Here is a 17,616-nt window from a genome sequence, read left to right as displayed (position 1 = left end):
TTTTTCCCCAACCGAAATAATTAGGGAACCCATTTTTAAAAGCGGAATTATGGGATTTGTAAATATTTTAATCGGTTAAAATAGGGTACAACACCTACATGGAAATTAAAAAATAATATTTTTTCAATAAAAAAACTGTATTTTAAAAAAAAAAAAAAACTGCATTATTTTTTTTAAAAAAATCAGCATTTAAAAAAAAAATCTGGATTTTTAAAAAAAATATGAAAAAAAGTAATAATTTTTGTAAAAAAATATTAAAAAATTTATAAAATCAGAAAAAAATGATTTAAAAAATTGAAAAAGTTGATTTTTTTTTTAAAATGTGAAAACTAAATAATCAGTTTTCTATTTTTTTAAGAAAAATAACTTTTGCATTTTTTAAACTATTAATTTTATTTTCTATAATTTTTGATATTTTTTTACAAAAATTATTATTTTTCAGTTTGTTTTTTTAAAATAAATAGTTTTTTTTTAATTTCCATGTAGATGCCATTGTGACATTATTTATTCGCGTGGACAACACTTGACAACATTTTTATATAAAATAGAGAGAGTAGATCACATGCCATTCAAGAATAATTTGAGGTGTGTTTTGCAAACTAAATAGTGATAGTTTAGGTAGTTTTCTCAACCTTCTGATAATTTAGGTATGAAACTAAAAAAAAAAAGTGATAGTTGGGGTGTGTTTTTGACTCTTATTTCTTGTTATATATCAATTTGTTTGCATGATGTTGATATAAATATGCAAGAAATTAAGCAGCAATATTCATTATAGGATAATCTTAGTGCTGCTACATTACAAACCGTTTTCTTGTACAGATAAGTCTCTCCTAATAATTTCTTATAACTTTATAAATAAATGCAAAATGAAAGCTACAAACGAGCGCTTTTGTGACATTTAAAAAAAATAAAAAACTATTGATGCACAACTGGAATAGCCTGAATAAGCATAAGCCTCTAAACTTTATCTTTTGTGCACTTCCATTTCTAAACATGTCACCCATACGGAGATGTTTTGTTTCATCGCATGCATAATTGGACTCGTGTTTATATGAGCACAAGCAAACCACTGCTCCTGGAATTGGAGGTTGGACACCGAATGACATGTATGTTGGTGGAATCGAACCTGTAACTTGGCTCAAATTATGTATATGTGGTAAACAAAAGTTGAACAAGATAGTACAAGTAACAAGATTTAAACCAGGTAAATCAAGATGGGTTGTGGTAGAATCCCGAACTCGAACCCATGACGTCCAAATCCCAATCCGCCTTCATTCAACCGCATTAACAAGTGATCTAAGTTACAGGTTGTCCGATAGTGCCTGTTCCATATATGCCAACTCCAAAGGGAGCAATTGGTGCGATTGAAGATTGTTTGTTTGATTTGCCAAAAGAAACTCCTGCTCCAGCACCAATTGTTTGACCAGTGATTGGACCTTGAGATACTGAAACATCTCCATCATTAACACTTGTAATGTCATGTATACTTGTTCGTCTTCTATCCTTGTTCATCGAGTTTAAACGTATGAAGTATTTTTGGGCATGACTGGCCACTTGGGTGGGAGTTCTTGTCATGACAAAGTTCCGAGAAATGCTTCGCCAATCACCTTTTTCGTACTTTCAGACCAAGAAGGAACAATCTGCATACCAACAGAGATAAAGCAAATGAAGAAAAAGTCTGTGTCGATACAAAATCGAAAGGATGTTAAACTGTGTCTAGAATGCAGAATATGTCGGTAAGAATATGCATCATCAATTATTTCTCTGCAACCTTGGTTCTTAAAGCCAAGAAAGTGAGAAGTATAATTGCTACAAAAACGAGATCCAGTTTCAGGAATTTCAAGGAGTATAACACTTATTTTAGGATGAAAAGATGAATTCAAGTCAACCGTCATCTGATTATGATGTTGGACAAAGAGTGGCTTAATAAGTTGAAATTGTTCCAAAGGAAACCTACAATACACCGCCACTGAAATAACAATATTCTCGTGTCTGCCAACAACAATTTGACATAGTGTGAGCTCAAACTTCAGAGTAATAACTAATAAATGCTGCTTATATTCAATAAACAACAAGAGTTTCCAGTTGAGTAGGCATACTTTTCTGCTATGCTATGCCTGCCACACTAAGCTGCTTAAAATATACCTCTTATTGTTAACTAGTTATATACTTATTAAATCGTATTTATCTGTTTTAAAAACCAATGTCATACACTCGCAGGAAGCTTGAATTAGAGAAAGAAACTCTTGGGATTAAGAAAAGAAACATCAATCTGTAATTTCTGTCTAATGCATAAACAGAAGTCTATATCTTAACATTCCAGACTCGCGAAATCCCCTGATCCACTTAGAACGTTTCTCTATCGACCAGTTCTCTTATCAGAAGAGTATTTTCTGAATGTGACAGGACGATAATACAGTTTTTTCAAATGTCTAGACGGCTTAGTCCTAAGACTTTACGAAGTACACCCTCACAACAACAGCTGTTATGTTTCCATATTCTACTCCACCGGAAAAAAATGTATTATATGTAGACTACTAAAATAGCAACACCGAAAGAAACATATCCGCGAAGTAAGTAATCATCAACTAGCTGTGTCATAAACTCATCAGCCTGTTACACCCCGTAGTTTGGTACGCGGAAGTTCGTAGGTGTTGGCGGTTTTAAGTATGGACATTGGAGTTACCTCCAAGAATACACGAGAATAGATGTGCTTATCTTATGTGTATGAGGGTTAGTTATGGAAGGATTGAAGGGCAAGTGAATCAAGGAAATTAAATTTATTGGAATTTTGAAGAAAATATGAGGGGCAATTTTGGCCCAACTTGGAGGAAGAATATCTTTTATATATGAGGAGTTTTAAGGTAAAAAAAGCACTGAAATGAAGTTCGTTAGTCTAACTTTCAACGCAACAACCCGCTCATCGATAGGACGTCGGAGTAGAGAATTATGGACTTTAAAATTTAGGCCGACGGAAGCGAAACAAGACGTAGCACTGATCTTTTCTGATCTCGCTCGACTTTGAGACACTATAAAAAGGTTAAAAACCCCATTTTCTTCCATCAAAAAACTTCTAAAAAATTTTCAAAAAATTCAGCAAGCAAACCTCTCTTATATCACATAAAAGGTGAGGATTTTAAGTCAATTTCAAGTTACGTATTAATCGAGGTCCGCACAACGTGTAGTCTCGTTTATAATTTCATTCCGTGTTGGAGTTGGCTTGGAAACAAAGTAAATATTGAAGATCTTGCTACTTTAGTAAAGATAAGGTATGAATCATTGAATCTCTCTCTTTATCAACGTTGATTTAGGAATATTTACAAGAATAAAAGTTATAGTATGTTGTGTTGATGTTGTTGGTTTATGGATTGAGGTTTGAAGAGAGAGTTTTGGATGAGAATATACATATTTATCTTGTAGAATATTGAGGATGTTGTTGATGTTGTTGGTATTGTTTGGGAGTTGTTTTGGTATTTGGAGGAAGTATATGATATAGGGGAGATCTTTTACAATTTTAAGTAACCCAAATTAGTCTTCGATAATTAGTGCTTACATAAGTTGATGGAAATATGATGAAAGTATGATTAAAGATGTATTTCTCGATATATAGGTTCGGGTGAAGGGCAAACGTCGGTGTAAGGAATTCTTTAAGTGGTGGCTTGACGGATAAGGTATGTAAAGTGTTCGTTTCCTTCTTTCTTTGGCACGAACCCAACTAGAACATGAACATAAGCGTTCCATAACAACTTCACTCCATTCGTATGCTATGTATTTCAAATTTTAATGCCTTACTTATTTGATCGATTCTTACCATATTATCATGTTTATCCCCATTAAGCTAATTCCTTGGATTCGATACGAGCTCCATATCATTCGGAGGTTATGACCTTATGTCACTCCGAAAGGTCGTTTTTACTTCACTGGCTCATTATGCATGGTATATATGTATGTATGCACTATTTTACTACACCGAGCCCCGTATTTATAGTCGACCGGGTACTACAGACTTTTATTGTGCGATCGACCGGGCCGGGTTATTACACACCGGAGGTCCGAAAGGGCGGGGCACGTTATACGTATCGAGTCCCGAAAGGCGGGTACGTTATGATGATGATACTATTTATATATATGTATATGCTTGCATATGATTTTAAACTCATGCATTGTATCTTGCGTCTCAAATAAGGTGTTACTTTTATTGTCTTTGTATCTCGTTTTACTTATGTTATTGATTCGAGCCTCACATACTCGACTTTTATCGTCGACGTCCCGGGTCGCACGGGGACGCCATTGCGTTTCGTGTTCGGTACCGACGGGGGTTATTGAGGAGCGGCCATGATAGGACTTTCTAACTTTAGCGGTGTTAGCGAGTGCCACTTCTGGGACTTGTCGTCTTTTGGTATTTTACGCTAGTGTAGTATATGTTCATATATGTACACTCTTAGAGGCTCATAGACATATTAGCGGGATATGTAAATATTATGTATGACCTTGTCGGCCTTGTTTTGGGTTTGGAATTTTTAAAGCCTTGTAGGCTTTTATGATATACTTTATGTTGGCGACCTTGTCGGTCCGTATATATACATATGTGTTGAATTATCGGATATTTTATGTTGGGCACTTACGCGTGCGAGTGTTCCACGAGTTATGGTATGTGATGTTTAAGCGTCTGATAAGTCGAGTGGTTTTCGACCTACGGGTTGGAGCCCGTCATACTCCTCATTAGGGGTGTGACACAGCCTCCAAAGACTGCTTATATTATCAACTAATCTTGAACCTACTAATCACAGAAGTGCATGGTTGATAATATACACAAACCAAAAGGTGACGCAAACATGACACTGGATTAAAATAACCGATTAGCAGTAGCCTCAAACACAGAGATATGTACTCATGAATTTCTTACAAATGCAATAACAACTGTAAACTATGCACCAGTTCCAAACAAATTGGGGTCAGCTACGTGATCCCCCCTTCTTCATTTAAGTTACAATTCATGTACGAATTTCTTACAAATATACAACAAAAATACATCTAGCTTAATATTGTACTGAAGTGACTGGACGGTTACTGACCTGTGCTCATCCTCCGTCCAAGCAATCCCTTTGCGACGGTCCTGCTCCAACCTTGTAGTTTTATTTCCATCATGCAACTCACCATTTGACCTGCCTGAAATACCGCTCTTCTTGCCTGTTCTTTCATCACCGCCATGGCTTGACGACCTGTCAGAAAAAGAGCTGTAGCAAGGCAAAGGCACACAACCAGACTCGATCCGGCTCACATCATCGAGTAAGAGCTCATAATGATTCTTAACCTCTTCTAAGGTTTTCCCTGGAACATCAGCTGCAATTTTCTCCCACCTATGTGCAATATCCTCAGGATAAGTTGCCAAGGCATTCTCAAATGCTATATCCTGCTCTTTGCTCCATACTGAGCTTCTTGATTTAGGTACTGTCATCTAGCCTTCTTAAATTCACTATCAAGATTCAAGCTTTTAGTGAAACATTTTATCAATCAAGTCTAAGTAGTCCCACAGAAAATCTTGAAAATTTGGTATTCATGGACACATATATACACACAACAATAACATTTGCGTCTCGGTCTGTTGGTTGGGAATTAAATTTATAATGAATCTGGACAAATTTCAAATTTAAACTTGTCTCAGGCTAACATTATACAAAATAAAAATGAGAGAGTATATGCAAGAATTATTGATTGGGGTACTGAACTTTTAGAAACAATGTAACAGACCAATGAGGTCAGTGAGAACAGAAACAAAAGGATTCCAAAAATAGGCAAGTAGACTGATGAGTATCAAATATCAGTGGGCACCAGAAAGGAAAGAGATGCTGATGGATTCAAAATTTTGACATTTTTGGAATGGTGGCCCTATTGATTAAAAAAAAAAAAAAAAGATACAAACTTTTGTTAAGACCTTGAAAAATATCTGAAACTCATGAACAGTAGCGGAGTCAGGATTTTCATTAAGGAGAATAAAAAAAAAAAAAAATCACAAGAAGAAGCCAAAAAAATTCAACATCTTCTATCTACACAAAATAATTTTAACTTTTATATATACAGTGATATTTTCTAGTGAGAACCCCTGCGACTACTTTTTTACCCGTAAATGGCAATTTTTTTTTTTTTTATATTCCATTTATTATGTTTGTATCTTAAATATAGTTGCTTCGCACTACTTGTAGGTTTAGAAAATCGAGAGATAATTTATTATTAATTTTATTTATCCTTATTATAAAGTATTGGGTTGGCAAATTCAAGAAATTCTTAGTGGTTGCGCAACGTTTAAGGTATGTCTTATTGGTTTCAATCATTATGTTAGCAATAATTAGGAGTAATATAGTAAAATTATATCGTTCGTTTTGAGTTCCTTAATAGATGCGAATCAATACGCGATAAAAATGGACGGAGGAGTACTATAAAAGAAATAGACAGCCTTAAGTTGTATTGGTGAATCCAATTCAATGTTAATTAAGGCTATGGATTAAAGAGAAGTGAAAGGGACTTCAGGGAATCCAACCAAGAAGAAAGTCCCAAAATAGTATTCACATTGGCCTTATTGATACACATGTTGATTACAACTGTTTTGCCAGTACAGGCCCACAAGAGAAGTATATTCTCTTTTTCCTCTTACTGAAGTAGAGCTAACTCTTTTTTTTTTTTTTTTTTACAGCCAACAGCCAGTAACATCATTCAGTAAAGTTTTATTTCCTCCCGTATAAAATTATACGTAAGTGATTCAAAAGTAGTTGTCTGTTATTTATCGTTTTAGAAGGTAGAGATGCAATTACTTATTTCTTTCTCATTTTACCTTAGGAGAATTTTATCGTGATGGAATGTGCGTAAATAGATTAAACGTTAATGGAGAGAAATTATTACTTAGACATAAATAAGAGTAAAATAGTTAAATAGCTCTCTTAATTAATGCTATTTCTTAACAAGCGTGTAACACAAAAAAGCCACATATAATTTGGGACGGAGAAAGTAACAAATTGAACAAGTTCCAATAGTATCTCCTAATGTTCAGTATTAAAAACAAAATAAAAAAAAATTTACACTTGAAAGAAGCAGAGGAGGATATTATGATGGTTTGGTATAACACCCTTATGTAAACAAATTTCATTTCTTATTGATGATGACGCGAGTTTGAACTTGTTTGGGATTAAGGTACAGTTATCGTTGGTGTCGTATTAAATTGATGATATGTACACTGTAATTACAAACAACATTTTGACAATTTGTCCAATCAAAGAGCTCTTGAAGTAACTTTTTTTTTTAAAAGAAAATATTGAAGTACTTTCTGATTGTACCAATTATCAACTAACTGAAAGGAAAGCAAATCCAAGATCTTTCTTGAATTCTCCTCCGCTGGTAATGAGAGTGATGGAAACAACTCTATCACCATCAATTTAATCATTGAAAGCACAAGTTTTCACTAATAAATGGGACTATATTGTTATTAGCCAGAATCTTGTTCTTAAGTGCAAATAGTCGTTTAGCTAAACTATCAAAATTTGTGATTTTTGTCGGAAATGTTTTTAAAAAAAGTATTTTTTGAGAGTAGAAATTGTGTTTGGTAATTAATTTGAAAAAATGAGTTTGTCGGTATTAAACATTTATGCTTGACTTAGGTTCTAAAATTGATTATAGGGAAAAGTTGTTTTTTTAACTTTTGAAAAATAGCTTTTTTCAAGCTATTTCAAAAAGCAACTTATTTTTTTCGTACATACTTGGCCAAACATTTCAAATTCCTTAAACTATGGAGTATATTTTATTAATAAAAATAAGCACTTTTTAGCCTTTCAGAAGCTTTCGCCACCATGCTATAAGTCATTGTTTATTTAAGTATAGGCTAACTAAAATGAGATATTATATGAAAAATAAGAATTTAAATTATGTTGTTGTAATCAACAGTCAACAACTACAGCTATGTACAGATTGGAGTGGGATTTTGAGAAAATGATTTCACAATGGTGGACCTATCCCAATTGAACACCAACTTGCAATGGTGACAACTAATGGGATGATACATTAGTTAAGGACAAAGAACAACTATCAAAACTGAAAGCTGTTGTCCCAATAATTTCTAATGTAAGCGTAATAATTTTTCGCTGAGGAGAACCGGGGGGGGGGGGGGGGGTTATATGAGCCCCATCTGTTAGTTCTTGCATTTTGGAATTTGACCTATAGCCCACTCATAGTTTCTTACGACTGGCTATATAAATTTTCATTGTCTATGCCGCTCACTAGACGTATATTATATGTCGTGAGAATTAAATAGTAAATTGATTAGTTTTATGTTATTTGTCAATATAACAAATCGACTTGGGACGTGACAGGTGATCCAACTTAACCCAAAAAAAAAGATTGTAAATATGATTTCAAAACTTAAAAACAAAGAGAATAACATTTTACAACTTGTTAAAAAAAGAGCGGAAGAGCATATAAGTTAAATCCTTCAATTTTAACTAGTGGAATATATTTACAAGAACAAAAATCCCAGTGGGTGGCAATTAGAGATGGCAAAAAGACGGGCGTTGCGTAACGTATGCTTCTCCTCTACGTCGTAATCTTGTCAATTTTTTCTTTTAAATGTTCTTAATTAATCATAAATAAGAAGTGTTTTTACTAATTTACTTTTTACTCTTTTCAATAAATGTAGACTCTATTTATGTGTTTATCCATACTTTTGTTTACTTTCAAAAACAATTAATGTTATGGGTAAAACTTAAATTAATTATATCTTGGTTATATAAGGCGACAAGCATTTAGGTATGGAAGGAGGAGTAACGAGAAAAGTGTTGTCTTCTGTATTCGAAAATATATTACGGAAACAAACCAAGTAAAATCGAAATGGAGAAGAAGCGAAATAACAATAAACAAATGCGAGCCCGAATTGAATTCACGGTGTATGAATTTAATCCCAAATACCGAGTTACGGATTATTTCCTCTCGGGATAGAGACGGATTACAGAATCACCGGTGTACGCCGGATTACATAAACGCCGGTGTGCAGTGAACACAAAAAATCGGGCGAATCACACTTAGAACTTTACTATTTTATGCAGAACGTAGTATGAAAGAAGAGAGATTGCAAAATTTTTATTAAGGAAAGACCAATATTTATAGCCTACAAAATAAAGAAGTGAAGAGGTGTGAAACCTTTTCCATGAAAAGATGCAATGGTTCATTTCCCATTCACACCCATTCATAAAACCCCAACAAAAAGTACCCGTCATTCTGCAGCAGTTGCATGAATTTTATTCAGAAAAATAGGAATGGTGAAAGGGAAAAAAGAAAACAAAATTTGTTAGACTTCATGAACTGTGTGTTTTAGGTGAAATCATGCAAAAATTCAATTTTTCTGATTTTCATTCGTCTCATGCCTTTTTGTTGGGTCGCACATCGACTCAGGGAGGGTTACTTGGTTTTAATTTTCGACAATCTTACCTAATGTCTTAATTTTGGAATTGAGTTAGGCCAAGCGATTATTAAATGTGATCACTGTTGCACCCAAATCATCCCAGCAAGTCATATTCAATATGAATTTATACATATGCTCAAAACTCCATTTAGAACGCAAGTACTAAAAATCAAGTACGTATTAGGTTGTCACCTTTTCAAGGTACCAACATGTCCAAAATTACCCCGAGCCTCTGGGTCTCAACCCCTCTCAATTAGTCCTAAAAAGGTTATACAAACTTATCCTAGGCTTGAATCATGATTCCAATAATAAATATGAAAAGCCAGATGTGAATGGAAGAAGGTACCACATGTGGATATTGTTGTGAGAAAACTACAATTATAGCAATTATAACGAAAAAGAAGAACAAACAATTTTAACGTGGAAATCCTCAAAGGGAAGAAATCCACGATTGTCATATTTTACCAAGATACAATTTTATGAAGAAAAGCGAAAACGTATATACGGGCGCATGAAAGATCGTAAACCCTAGTAGTTGTCGGACCACTTATCCGTATATAAAACGGACCATTGCGATCAATCCCAGAATCGGTCTTTACATCAATCCCACAAACGTAACAGATATATAGAATCGGTCATGAAATTCTCTTCCATTAAAGATATATTTGAAGAAAACTGGAGTGCCTATTGATTTGAGATAGAACTAGTATAGACTTCGAGTAACTATCAAACCAGTTATATGGGAAGATCTTTCAATTGACGAATCATGACTTTTTAAGTAGTACAAAAAATAAAAAGTTGAACCGGCCCCAGTGCAAAAAAAAAAATGACATTAGTAGTATTCACGCACGAAATTCGTGCGTGAAAGGACCAAATCGCAAAAATACGGTTGAGCCTTTCACGCCGAATTTCGTGCGTGAATGGTAATCACCGGGTTTTTTTTTTTTTTTTTGCGTTGCCTTTTCAATCACGTTTTTTTTCCATACTTTGGGCAAATATTAGTCATATTTCAAAATTTCAAAATATTAATATTTTATATAAAACTTAATATCTTTTTTTTGCGTACAATAATGCTTACCATTACATCAAGTCCACCTAAACGTTTGGATCGTTGTTTTAGCGGTTCTAAAGTGCCGAAGCAAGTTTTGGAACTTGTAATATTTATAGGGTTTTGATTTAAGTGTTTTAATAATAATTCATCCAATACGAGAGGTTTATACTAATTAAAAAATAATTCATTTCATTTAATTACAATACTAATTCAAAGCAATACAATAATAAATTACAATAACAATACAATCTCAAGTTCTAGAGGCTCTATTACTTCGAGATGTGCTTTGTACTACCACGGCCTTGTTGCCCACACGAATGCTTGTCATGGCCATATTGCTTGCATATAGAGCCTTCATGCGAGAAGCAAGTTCTTTCACTAACATCCATTTGATTGGGTCTACGACTCCCGTGAGTTAATGCCCAATTTTCTAATGTAATCCTTGTTAGCAACCATCGAAAACGGCTCGTTTGGCCAATAAGCATCGTTACAGTGGGTGGAATTGGGCGGAATATGCTCTAAGGTAACTTTGGACCTTGTATTCCCCCGCCCGCGTAATTTGTTACCGTTTTTCTCATTCTCTCGGCGCACTTGAGCGCACGAGAACACGGCGTGGTACGTTTGCCACTTACCACAAGTGCATGTTCTTGTTGCCTCATAAACGGTATGCATGCTTTCCACCCTTACCGTTATAATAACCCGTCCTAACTTCATACATGTTGAATTGGGTCATACTCGGTCCATTTTGGTGCCGCGCTCACATTTTTGTCTATAATGCTCCATAGTTTTGAAGGGCTTTGGCATCCATGTTCCGCCGTCGGCTAATATCGTCCTACGCTTCTTGTCCTAACAACAATCGCTCCACCACCGCTTGAAAGTCATTCTCACCATTGCGGTGACGAGTAGTCTCGGCGTATTTCGTTAGCAAGCCATTGAAAGGCTGCTTGTTGTGAGCATGCCCATTTTTTTCCTCCATCAAAGATGAAGCGTCCATTTTTCAACATCGAGCTTCATCAACCAAACGTATGCGGATTCACTCACCGCTCCGATTAGATCCATTTTTGCGCCCCATTTTCATTGTTGATCCATCGCACCGCCCCCACATCAATTTGTTTAGAGTGCCGTTGTGAAACGTTGATTGCAAATTCGCCTTCAAGTGCCTTAAACAATAGCGATGGTAAACAAAGGAGGTGCCACCCCGTAAATTATCCATATTGTGCAATATGCCTTTATACGACGAACTGACACGCGTATGCAAGATGATCCTTAATAACATGAGTTTTCAAATGGGTCAAAAAGATCCCCCATGTGTCGTTGCTCTCGTTAGCGGAATTGCGAAAGCAAGAGGAAATATTGACCCATTGGCATCCATTCCTATTGCAATTAGAGCTTGATGTCGAGCACTATATACGTACGTACATCATCTATGGATATCGACCGGTCGGCAAGGAGCGAAAACCATCAATGCATGGTTTGAATGTCCAATACGAAGTTGAAGATTTTACCTCTATAAGTCGCCACTCAACAAGCAGTACCGAGATTAAATGTTGTAGAGCACACCACATACCTTGGCAAAGGATCGAAAAGAAGTATGCCAATTCAGACACTATCTCAAAAGCGTTCACGCTACGCCGAGAAATCCTTCGTTGCTTATAGTTTTACTATATACGGCTTAACGTTTCGAATACAATCTTTAATGGGGAACCCGCACAAGTTTAAACAAACAACATTTAGTAATAATCTTTCAATTGATATAAGACATATAATGTACTAGGTAGGATAAGTTACCTTCGCGTTTCGGCAATGTCTTTAAGTAACACTTGTTAATCATGTTTGTATCTAAATTATAATGATCTCTCGATTTTCTTCCATATCACGTGTGTGTCTTTCGCGGAATTTTGTGATAGCCCACATACCATCAAAGCTTAACAATTCCCAAGCAACCATTTCACGCCCTTGATACCATCGTCTATAAACTAGCCTCCATATCTTTCGAGGTTGATTGATCAACCTTTAAACTCTCTCATGTCCTTAAAACAATAAATTTTGACGACGGTTGTACGTTCTGTAAAGCTTTTTTTGGATGCGAACAACATTCACTTTTGCAAGGTAGCATCGATCTTTGTTGAGATCCTTAGGTTCAATCCAGGTTTTTAAGCGAGAATATCATAATCTTCTTGTGAAGACAAATGCATCATCACGACCCGCATAGCACAAGATAAGGGATATTGTTAGAATGCCACCGAATTGGGCTTTCGAAGTTGGGTTTTCACCATCGGTGGTGGTACGTGGTATTGGTTCTTGTTGGTTTTGGCTTTGAGAATATTGTTGGTCATACCAACTCAACATCATCATCGTCTTCATCATCGTTCTACCGCATTATTAGCTATTTCATCGTCATCACTTGATGATGACTCATAATAATTAGGAAAATCTTCATTATTAAGTGCATTCATCCTCCTCATACTTAAAAGTAGCATATTTTAAATACCAACATCATACATATATATAGATAATTTAATATCAAGGTGATGAACTTATCCGTTGTTCATAAGCACCGTCATGTGGTGTGGAGAATGATCAACTCCACCGAACCGAGAGGATTGACCAACATCCATATTTGGTACCATTTATTGAGTTTTGAGAATAGTTCCTATAAAGATTTGAAAAGCTCGGTTATTTACCAATTCATACAACAAACACATGCTACTACATATAATAATAATATAAAAAAAAATCATATTTACCAATTTTCGTTTATGAGCTTGATTAAATTGCTAGCTTAGATTTTCAAGTGCACTTCGACCACTCAAATGTCTCCATAAGAACTAAAGTCCCCATGTTGTTACCATGAATAGTCGGACTTCGAGGGACTTGTTCCCGAGGTATCTTTTCAACATACATCTCAAGAACATTAATGAATACTAAATCACGATATTCTTCCCGCGATCCCAAATAATCACTCAAAGATTCATCGTTGATATCGTACCCATGCCTACACCGTTTGATATTGTTTGTGGATACGATTAACGAGATTCCAAACTCGTTGTAGTATTGCTCGACTAGGATATCCGTCATCGTCTATCGCCTTTTTTCTCTTAACAAGGCGCTACGAAGCTCCATCGAGCGGCCCTCGGCCCGTGATCCGCTAACTAGAACGTGTTTCTTCTTGGGATACGCATCCGGTGCACATCAAACACGAAGTCAGTGTCTCGAATACGGAGTCGTCGAACCGGAAATGAAAGGCATATAATAATTAGTACCGATTTATTATTTATATTGAATACATTAACCAGATCACGAACCGGCAGTAGGCTCACCCCGTGGATCACGTCCGTATCGGCGGATGGGTGGGGTGAAAGCGAACGGGTCGCTCCCGCCGTGGCAACATAACGAACTCGAAAAATATATAAATAATTTAGAGGATTTATTCTAAAATGAAGTAAACAAATAATTAATAAATTATTTTACTTTGTTATAAGAAGTCAAAATCCGTATGTCTATAGTCGACACCCAATTTTATCCCTCCTTTATTCCAATTTATTTCCTTGGGCTTTTAAATTAATTAAATCTAAATATTCTATTTTCGCTACTATTCCGCTATTAATATCATTACTTTCCTTTTACTATTTTCTATCAACATTACGTTACTTTATCACAAATCTTTTAATATTTCATCATCGCTTTTATTTTCGGATTTTTTGTACTCGTTACAATTAACCTTACTTTATTAAATCCTTTAATTTCTAATTACTATTTACCTTCCATAATACCCTAGTTATTAAGCTTGGGGCACCGGAATAATTAAAACACTAAGGAGGAAGACGCAATTTCAGCTAATTAATAGCCCACGTGTCAAGCCCACTATCCATTCAAATAAATCAGGCAATTAATTCCCCAAAGCCGTTGACCCGACCAGCCCAATAACAACTTGACCCGACCGGTTCATTAGAATGAAACCATTAGGGTTCATTCTTTTCGACTCCAGCCGCGGCCCTTGCTCTCTCTCTCTCGCGCATCTCTTTCTCCTTTCCAAAGGTCCAATCACCCTTTTCACTATTATCAGATTTTGCTATCCCTATTTTCGGATAAAATTTACTCATACACATATCCTGACCTTATCATCTTTCTCCTCTTTCCTTTTTTCAACAAGGATCGGTTTTCCCTTAACAATGGCAAGCTTTGCCATGATGTTTTTGTGTAATGTCTTCAAAGAGTCAACGAAAGATGCCAAAAGCTTTTCGTAAAATCTGATTTCTATGCAGAGAAAATCAGGGAACAGGTCTGAATCTCAACCCGTGACACCCCCATATTCAAACGGCTATCTCACTTTCAAAATCCCGCCCAAATCGAAAACCCTAGGTTGTTTTACACCTATATATACATCTCTAAGTCTTCAGTAAAGAGGGGTCTTTTTTTTCAGCCGCCAGAAAATCCTCAAACATTTGTATTTAGGCATTATGTCGAAAAAGGGTTAGCTTATATTAAAACCGCACCAGTTAACTATTATTCACTGTTCTAAAATATCGCACAAGAACTTTTCGATTCTGGATCTGGTTTGAATCTGTTCGGGTGGATCCGAGACCTCGTCGCCTCACTTCACTGTACCCCAAAAGGTAATATCCTCACTGTTTAGTTTCTTTAGCCTGACAATATTGTGTAGAAATCATGGTTAGACTCGAAACTGTGTATGTTCTGTTGCTGTTTAGCATTTCCAATTAGTTTCTTAATTCGGCGTTTCTGTGTTATTTAGAGTCAACGCTTTAATCAATGTTGTAAGCGTCGTAACTCTACTTTGTTTTCGTCTGCGAATTGTGAAGAACCGCACAATTTTGGTGCTCTTTATCTGTTCAAAAAAACGACTTAGTATGGGCTATTAGATTATGTAGTTTAGCCTTCAAATGCATATGTGTTTAGTTCTACATTCCTGTTTTCATTCGAACCCGTTCTCGTCTTCCGAATAGTTAGCCTCTGTTTTTCTTTGGTAGTTTTAAAAGGGATGTTTCTCTGAAGCTACAGTTATGAACTACTGGTCTGGTGCCTGTTTGCAGATCACTTGAGATAAAATTATTTGTGTATGTTAAGACAATTGAGATAAAATGCATGTGTTGAGTCTAACTCGATCAGAGAAATTCAGAACAGTTGTTGCGATCTTTGAATTAGCTGTAACATAAACGATGTGGTTGTTATCAAACAAATGTGTTCATCTCTGTATGACTGTGATGAATGATAGTAAGTTTTGTTATATTTAGAAGCCTATTAAAACTTACGCTCTAGTTGTTTTTAGTTTACCACACCACAAAGGTTTAAATCCTGGTATTTATATTCGTTTAATAGCTTGCTGTGTTTATTATGCCATAGTTGGAATTGGTAAGCCGGTTGAAGAACATGCGTCCATCATAACAGTTTTTACTACCTGTTTAGTGTTCATAGTTTAAAAAGAAGTCGTGGCTTTGTTTAATGGCTGACTTTGTTTGTAATCCATGAAGTATTACATTTTAGCCAAATCGCAGTCACGAGTTATGTGATTTTAGCTGTTTTTTTGTGAATCCCAAAATACGGTTCCTGTCAAACATAAATTTCAGTTTTCATTCGTCGAGTTATTGTATTATCGGCTGAAATACTGATCGGTTCAGTTTGCCGATCCGACTGAAACTTTGTTTTGGAGAAGGCCGTGGTTACTCTACTGCTTTGTTACGCTACGCTGTCTCTAACTCCTACTACTTTTCTTTCTTTGCATGAACACGCCGCGAGTCCATTGAGACTCAGCGACACGCTACCACATGGAACCTACAGCAATATACTAAACTCGGACAAGAAGAGCGGAAACAGTCCGCAACAGTTGGGCCTAAAATGGGCTAGATCCGACATTCTCTTTCGCTATCTCATCTTGTTGTGTATTTCTAATTTGCCTTGCACGATTAACTCTTTACTTTGTCTTATTTCCTTAACTTAGATGAACCCTAGTAGTCACACCCATATAAAGCTTCATATAGTCAATTATCTTTAAAAAAATTATGGCATAACTCGTCGTTTTTAAAAATATATTTTTTTGTAAAGGTATAATTACACACACTTAAATATATAACTCGAAGCTTTAGCGATTATGGTTAAATAAAGTTAATAAAGAAAAACTCATCTCTTTTCATCATATTCATAAAATAAGTAGATTTTTTTATACACGCCATTATTCATATAGAACATCAAATTTGCTAAATCCTAAAAGCTATTATTTATATGCAAACTATTATATTTTCTACAAGTCCTATTTGGAATAGCATTACAGTATATTTATCTATAACTTTATAACACTCACAAATTATTTCTTAAATGCTATAAAATGATACACCATGTAGCCTAATTAATTCACCTGGATCGTCGATAATGGGTAAGATATCCTTCACTCTCAAGCTCATATTTTGGTTTCACGAACAAAACCGAAGTGTCAATTCGCGTAATTAATTAGGTGGGACTCCCCTTTAATTATGATGAGTAGGTATAGACGTTAAAATAGGGTATGACATCGATCAACATCTCGCCCGAGGCGTGTAATCCCTCCAATCGTCTCCGCGCGTCGGCGTGTCCGACCGAGCGTCGAGTGATAATCGAGCGGGAGGGGTCGGGACAACAAAAAGCTCGACTAGTCCGGGCCGGATTAAAAAAAAAAAAAAATGACCATCGTCGTTTTAAAAAAAATATATTTTGTGTATAATTACGAGCTTAATCATATATCCCGAAGAAGCGCGGCAACACAAAGAGGCTCCTCAATACACCCGGGCGTCCATCAACCTCGTACATGTACAACGACCTCCACATCCGGCGAGATCGGATAATGGTAGCCTCACCGATGCGCAGGTGTTCGGGAATAGATGAATGTGAGCGTATAGACTCTCGCGTCGATCGACGTCGCCACCTCTCAATCATCGGATCGCCACTAGCGACCATCGCACCGTATGACCGTCCGAACTTCGATGCATCGGTAGATACCGCGGCCGACGTAGTATATCCCAAGACACGAGACGTTGGGGCGACTCGGTGCGGCCAGAGATCTCGCCACGTCGAGTCCCCCAACCTGTCGTGGCAGCCAGCACCGAGACTACGGTCAGTTGTGTCGGATGTCCAT

General features: G+C 36.1%; 1 pseudogene; it reads right to left on the bottom strand.

Annotated features, from left to right (window-relative positions):
- Window positions 1–1,296: 1,296 nt before the first annotated feature.
- On the bottom strand, window positions 1,297–5,598 carry LOC132054510 (transcription factor SRM1-like; annotated as a pseudogene).
- Window positions 5,599–17,616: the final 12,018 nt, after the last annotated feature.

The sequence above is a fragment of the Lycium ferocissimum genome, chromosome 4 (genome assembly GCF_029784015.1).
Source record: "Lycium ferocissimum isolate CSIRO_LF1 chromosome 4, AGI_CSIRO_Lferr_CH_V1, whole genome shotgun sequence".
NCBI lineage: Eukaryota > Viridiplantae > Streptophyta > Magnoliopsida > Solanales > Solanaceae > Lycium > Lycium ferocissimum.
The sequence above is the reverse complement of the archived record's forward strand: the minus strand, read 5'-3'. Positions and strand labels throughout refer to the sequence as shown.